A 7,924-nucleotide genomic window follows, 5' to 3' on the forward strand; every position below is an offset into this window, starting at 1 on the left:
ATTTTCTAAATCTGTGCCTACCTTGTCAGAGCATTTTAAATTAATCATTTTTTTTTTTCACAATTGGGAATAGAATCCAGGGTCTTAAATATCCCAGGCAAACACTCTACCACTGAGCTGCTGGCTCAGCTAATTAATTGTGTGGAAGACCTCCCACTGTGTTTAATAGTCTCTGTCGTTTTCTCATTTCCAGTCTTAGTCTCCTCTTTTCTATTTATTATTCCCTCCCTTTGCCTGCACTGGGTTTGTTTCTAGTTTCTTGGGACAGGGAGTTGGACTATTGTTTTACCCCTCAGGAGGTCCTGGGGGACACTGTGGTGTTGAGTCTGCCTGTCTTCTGCATGACATTAGTACTTAATCCCAGTCCTCTCAACTGCCTGAGTCTGAAATCATGAGGAAAGTGATGCCTGGTGAAAGTCCTGTATTTGAGTTTCTACTTCTAGTATTTCCTCCCTCTTTACCCCCAACCCCCACTTCCCCTGCCTCAGAATCCTCGAGAGAAACGATGTAAGGCAAGGAAGATTTGTCTTAGCTCTTGGTTTTGGAGGGTTTGGTCCCGGTCTTTTGGCCCCATGATGTACTTGAGCAGTATATCATGATGGGGGAGCATGTGGCTGAAGAAAGGTGTTCACTTCATGACTGAAAGAAAGCAGAAAGGAACAGGAAGCAGCCAGGGACAAGATACCCCTGAGGACCCAATCTGGGCGACCTACTTTTTCTAGATAGACCTCACTTTCTTAAGTTTTTTTCAACCTCACAAAATACCATCAGACTAGCTAGGGACTAAGTGTTTTAACATATGAACCTATGAGAGATATTTCATATCTAAACCATAACATGGCAATCAAACAGGATTTTGATCCACTGTTGATAGAAACTTGACAGATTGGGAGTGACTGTACCAGGGACCAGAAAATTTGAAAGTTTGAATTGTGATTAGGTCATAGCACTACCATAGCAGATGGTGGAGAACATCCTCAGGTAAAAGGAGCCTGACATCAAAGTCAATGTCTCCAAGGCTTTTAAATGATGTGAAAGTGATGGGACATAGGTGTTAACATCATTTTCAAATTTTTAACAATTCGTTCTTCCTGTGAACAAAAACTTCCCAGCAAAAAACCTGCATCTGCATCTTCAACTTTATCCTCTTAGAAGTAAGAGTTGTGCTTTTTATCAATATTCTCATGATTTTAGAAAAAGCAGTTTTTCATGGTATCTGAGGCATTGTTTCATAGGTTTTACTCACTGTGCATTCTGTTTTGGTTGCTCCTTTTTTCTTCTCCTGATTTTTAGAATATTTTTAACTTGCTGGGAAAATGTATTTTGCCACATTCATTTTCATCCTTCCTGAATACCATCTTTTCTGACTTCTTAATATTTAAAAGATATTTTTGTATATATTTAAGCCCTACAGCATGATGTTATAGGATACATTTAGACAGTGCAAACTTTACAGTGAAACAAATTAATACTGCTAGTATTTTACACATGAACTTGCTTTATTTTGTGGCAAAAAGGGGCTAAATTCTATCCAGCAGGAGTCTTCAATACAGAATAATTTTATTAACTCTGATCCTCTTGTAATTAAGTGACTAGATTTACTTGTTCTCTGTGCTACTTTGACTTGCATCTTCCCATTTCCTCTTGCAGCTCTTTTTTTTTTCTTGAAGGTCATTGAAACATAAATTACAAGAGAAATGACCTTGTGTTCCTCTTTTAAGAATTAGAACATTTATTTTAATAAACAATGCAATGTTCTCATCTAAGAAAACTGATACTTCCCTATATCATCTAACATGCTGTGTATAATCAAGTGTCTGTAAATGTTCCCTGAAATGTTTTCTTTAGCTCCTCTGTCTTTTTCAATTAAAATTCATTAGTTGGTCATTATTTAGATTTTGGATCTAGAATATTATCTCCTCTTGACCCCCCTTTTTCTTATTAAATTGACTTCTTTTTCATAGTGCTGATATACTTAGAAAATGAAAATATAATGTCCCCACTGACACTTGTATATATAAAAACAAAACCCACTAAATAATTTTTGGTGTAACACATCTCATGATTTTATATTCCTGTAGAAACAAGAAGGCCAAAAATAAAAGACAAAAAATAAAAATCAAATTTCCTCACTATCAATCAGATCCTAACTGCCTGGAACCCAATCTGGTTACTTGTGATGTCTCATATAGTTAAAGAATAGCCCCTGGTATCTCACCCCCAGGTGGGCAGTCTCAGGAAGGGCAAATAGTATGACAACATATACTACCTAACAAGATGGTGAGATACCAACCTCTCATATATTCAGGCATGACCCCACATTAATGGCTCAGGAGACAAAGCCAGGTAACTTAACTACTACAAAAGGACTGCATCCCATCTCGGGTATGCAGTTCTCTGAGACTTTGCTTGTCTAAGGTGCTTATTTGTTATTAAATTTTTGCATCAATTTTGGTTGGGTAAAGTCATTGTTCTTCTGAAATTCAAATTTCGGTGATTATCTTATCTGATAATTTTACTTTTGGGGAACGTCAGGCCAATTGTATTATAGGGTGACAAAACTTTTGTTTGTTTTCCAGTGATTTGGTTTTGTTAGAAATTTTTACAGATATATTTTATAGATAGTGTTGTATATTTTATACTTGTATACATGTGTGTTTGTGTGTGTGTGTGTGTGTGTGTGTGTGTGTGTTTGCTGAAGTTAAAATCTAGGGCCTTGCATATGCTAAGCAAGAGTAAAGTTGCATGTTTTGTGTCACATTAGGAGGGATGTATTAGTGAAGCTAAGTTTGGATACAAGATGAAGATGATGATGATGATGATGACTAAAGTTTTCTAGTTAACGGGTACTTCATTGTTTTGGAATTGCTGAATAATATGTAACATGAGATTTTGAAACCTGGTGAATACTTCTTCCAAATCACCCTTTGTACAATAAATTTAACATTCATTAGTGACTATTTCCTGAACCAATTATTACATTATGATTTGTGAAATGGTTTTTTAATTTATCATTCCTTCTGCACATTTTGCTCACCTTTGTCTATAAAGAAGAATTTATGATCTGTGCTGGACTACTTTAATGTCAACCTGACACACCTGGGTTGAGGGAGCCTTAATTGGGGAATTGTCTCCATTGGACTTGCCTGTTGTCATGTCTGTGGGGTATCTTCTTGATTATTGAGTGATGTGGGAGTCCGCATCCCACTGTGGCTGGTGCCAACCATGGGCAGGTGGGCCTATGTTGTATAAGAAAGCAGGTTGAGCAGGGGCCAGGGGAGCAAGCCACTAAGCAGTGTCCCTTCACGGCCTGTGCTCCAGCTCCTGCTTCCAGGTTCCTTCCCTGAGTTCCTACCTTGGGCTCCCTGATGAACTGTGACCTGGAAGATGTAACCTGAATAAACCCTTTCCTTTCCAAGTTGATATTGGTCAGAGTGTTTTGTCACAGCAATGGAGAATCAAACTGGAATATGCTCTTTTATTCTCTCTCAATATTGTGGCAGGAGAGTAGAGACTAAAAAAAAAAAAAAAAAAAAAAAAACTGCATCAAGTTGAACATATTTTGAAAGAAACTGGTTGGCTAAGAGACACTGGAAAACCTTCTTCACCTGGTCTTCACACAGCACAGAACATGCTCAAGAAAAGCCCATCATATACAAAGGTGAGAGAGGCAGGCTCTGTGTAGATGACCTATAAAAGGATCTCACAGGTTTTAATCCCAGCATTTGTAGAACACAGGCCTTTTTCTGCCCATTAGCCCATTCTCATCCTCAGGAATGCTTTCCATTTCTTGATCAAGTGTCTCTATTTCTATTTCTAATCATATGTCCCTGGTCAAATTCTTTACCCTGTTTACAAACAAACAAACAAACAAACTGGATAGTTCATAGGTGCTTCTGGGACTCAGATCTACATCTTTAACAGTATCACTGTATATCAATAGAATTTTAAAAATGAAATTTGCTGTAGCCCACCACCACAATTGTTCACTTTATTGTTTTGCTTATTGGCCCAATTGGGCCAATGGAAACCCCCTTCAACCTGCTCTTTCATCTGTAGTATAGTTGGGTATGACCTCATTTTGTCTTTGAGTGTTTGTTTTCATTCTGTCATTAAAGGATGCTCAAGATCATTGTGTACTTTTCTTGGCCAAGAACAGAGAGGTGACCAGCTATCAGCTTAGCCTTCCTGTTCCAAATCCATTGCCTTTGCTCTGTGATCTTGGAATTGGACACCGTGGAACATGCTTGCTTTGCCAGCTGGCATGATGACAAACGTTGTCAGTAGAGGGCACTGGAGGGACACTGCAGAGCTGGCTCACTCAGCCTGTCCCCGGTGTCCTTGTTCTTGCTGCTAAAGCTAGGCTGGGGGCACCTCACATGCAGAACATCCAGTGTTTTGGGCTTCCTTCTTCCTCAGCCTTGGTCATGACCCATGGTTTCTGCTGGCCGGCTGGTCAATTTCAGTCCACCAGCTGCAGACCACCCTGACCTAGGATGTCAAGCAAACCTCATTTGCTCATCTGCTGTTGCAGCTACATTCGTTCTAATGAAGCGTTTTCGTTCTAATGAAGTGTTTTAGGGAGAGTGTCCCTCTCTGTTAATTGGTCCTTGTTTGAGCACTCTTATCCCTATGGTAATCATTAAAGCTGTCTTTCAGCTTCTCTGATTAGCCCCTTATTTCTAGTTACCGATTCTTTGTATTAAAGTTTCCTTTCTCAAATTACTGATGTGTTTTCTGTCTCCTGAATAAATCCTAACTGATGGAGAAATATTACAGGGTCTTTGAATTGTATCAGTATTCAAAGGTGTGATTTCAGGATTAAATTGGTCATGCTTTTGTATTTGAGCACAGTGTTGAGCAGTTTATCAATAGCAAATGAGGCATTTATATTCTATGGCATGTGGGGCAACACAATTAATTTGTGATTATTTCTGGTTGATTGTGATGGGGTTCCAATTGAAGCGAGCTCATCAGGACACCAGGAACCACTTTGACTGACTGATGGTGTCTGTAGGGACTGTGGTATGAGAGTGTATTCTCATAGAAAAACTTTCCTAGTACCTAGATGTGCTCACTCATGTGTTAATATTTTCACAGTATCTTCTTAAATATAGATCTCTAGTTTATCTGGAGATCATTTTGATATGTACTGTAAGATATGGATCCAATTTTATCTTTGCCCAGCTAGATACCTCGTCACCCAGTTTCATTTATTGAAAAGCCCATCTGTCCCTAAGTGGTCTTAGACACCAACTTTATCATAATTTCTACAAGTATTTGGTTTATTTCTGGCCTTATTACTTTCTTTCATGGATCTGTTTATATGTCAGTACCACAATGCTTCAATTAGAGAGGATATTAGAATAGATTCTTCCTTTCTGCTGTCATTTTCTTAAGAATTTTTCTTTATATTCTTATATGCTTGTTTTTCTGCATAAACTTCAGAATTAGCTGGCATAGCTCCAGGGAAAAATTTAGTTTTATTTATATATTTTTGAAGATTTTTTTATGTGCATGTGTGTTTATGAGCATCATGTGCATGCAGCACCCATGAAGGCCAGAAGATGGTGTCAGGTCCCCTGGAACTGGAGTTACAGGTGGTTATGAGCCATATGATGTAGGTGCTGGGAACAGAACTCACATCCTTTGCAAAAGTACTAAGTGCTCTTAATGACTGAGCCATCCCTTCAGTGCCTAATCATATGTTTTGTTGAAATAATGTTTATGTATATATTACTTGGGGAAATTTGACATTTTATGGTGTTGAAAAATCTTATGAAAATAAATGTTATCTTTCCATTTGTTCAAATCTTTTTCTAGTTTTCAGGACTATTTTTATGGTTTTCCTAATATAGTTCTTGCATATTTCCTATTCGGTATTTTGTTTATATAACAAGGGCATGTATCTCTCTTCCAAATAGCTGCCTAAAATACTGTCTTACAGAATTTATTGTTATTTTCAATATTGATCCTTTGTCTGTCAAATAAATGATATCCTCTATGTAGAGTTATAATTTAATATTTTAACAATTTTATGCATATGGATGCCTATTGGCATTAGTTTATATCTCCAAACAATGTTAAATAGTAGGGATAAGGGAATGTACTTCCTTTAATCTTTATTTTTATTTTATGTGTACGAGTGTATTGTCTGCATGTGTGTAAGAGTACTTGTGTCACGCAATGCCCGTGGAGGTCAGAAAAGGGCTTTGGATCCCCTGGAATTGGAGTTACTGACAGTTATTAGTTGCCATGTGGCTGCTGGGAATTGAACCTCGGTTCTCTGCAAGAGCAGCCAGTGGTCTTAATCATTGAGCCATCTCTCCAGCCCCACTTGCTTTAATCTTAATGGTAATGTCGCTAATGTTTCTTTCTTGAGTATAATGTTAGTTTTGGAGAATGAAGTTTAAAATATCTCATCATGTTAAAGAAATATCCTGTCATTTTATTTTATGTTATATATACAATCAGGAATGGGCCAGGTGTGGTTGCCCACATCTTCAACCCCAGTACTCCAGAGGCAGATCTCTGTGAGATTAAGGTCAACCTGATCTGTATATTGAGTTTGAGGACAGCTGAGGCTACAGGGAGTCCTGTCTCAAAAACAAACAAGCAAGCAAGCAAACAAACAAACAAATGAATCAGGAATGGATGTTGAAATTTGTCACAGGCTACGTGACATTTCCAGTTCAGTTATTTTCCCTTTCCTTTATCATGATTTGCTTCAGGCCATACACTTTACTTGTCTAGGGACGTTGCACTGACCTGGCAACTTGTGCTGAACAACGGAATTTAACTGAAAGTGGCAGAAGGCCAGTTCTGAGCTCAGTATGTCATGTTTCTGTTCACTCTGCTTGTGTTTCTGCTTCTCCCATCAGAAAGTCATACCCTGAGTAGTTGCTGACTCCAGACAGAGACATATGGAACAGACCTGACTCTGAGCTGTAGCCTGAAGTATCACTACCTGGTCAACTCACAGACTGGTGGAAGAGGAAAGTAGTGATTAGGTGTCGTAAGCCACTGAGATAGACAGATACTGGGAATGATTGTTCTCATTTCTGTAGCAAGAAAGAATCCAACATCCTTTCAGTACCTACAGATCTAATTATATAATAGTTTTCTCCTTACATCTAGAAATAGAGTGAATTATAGGAATGAGTTCACTAATATTGAAGTATAACGGAAATAAACTTCCCACAGTGATGGTAGACTCAATATGATTTTAGATTCTGTTTGCTAGTATTTTATTTTGTTTTTTTTCCATTTTTATTAATGAATGAGAATGGTTTGCAAATTTATGAGCATGGGTGAGTACATACAATCTCTTGACCATTTTGAGTGTCAAGTTATGCTTGTCAAATAAAAGTTATGTAAGAGTTTTCCTTCATTTTATCCTACTAAAAGTTAACACTAAGATTGTTCTTCTAAAGCCTGATACAATTCCTATGTCACATTGTTTGGAGCTATATTTTATAATTAATTCATTTATAAATTGAAATTTTTATTTTTTGAAAATTTCATGCATGTATACAATTTATTTTGATCATATCTACCCCTCACCCTCACAACTACTCTCAGAACCCCCATCACCTCTCCCTCCCAACCTCATGTCCTTCTTTTATAATCAATCTTTCTCTCTCTTCCTCTATCTCTTCTTCCCTCCCTCCCTCCCTCTCTCCTTTCTTTCTCCTTTCCTTTCTCTCTCTCTCTCTCTCTCTCTCTCTCTCTCTCTCTCTCTCTCTCTCTCCTCTCTCTCTCTTTCTTTCTTTCTTTTTGAGCCTGGTTCTCACTACATAGTGAGGCCCTGGCTGGCCTCAAACTCACTATGTACACCAACCAGGCTGGCCTCAAAGTCCCAGCTCTCCTTTTTTTCTCTCTTTCCCACTGAGTCCAATTAGTGCTTCCCATATGCACACAAGCA

The sequence above is a fragment of the Nannospalax galili genome, unplaced genomic scaffold (assembly GCF_000622305.1).
Source record: "Nannospalax galili isolate Female #2095 unplaced genomic scaffold, S.galili_v1.0 scaffold1791, whole genome shotgun sequence".
Taxonomy (NCBI): domain Eukaryota; kingdom Metazoa; phylum Chordata; class Mammalia; order Rodentia; family Spalacidae; genus Nannospalax; species Nannospalax galili.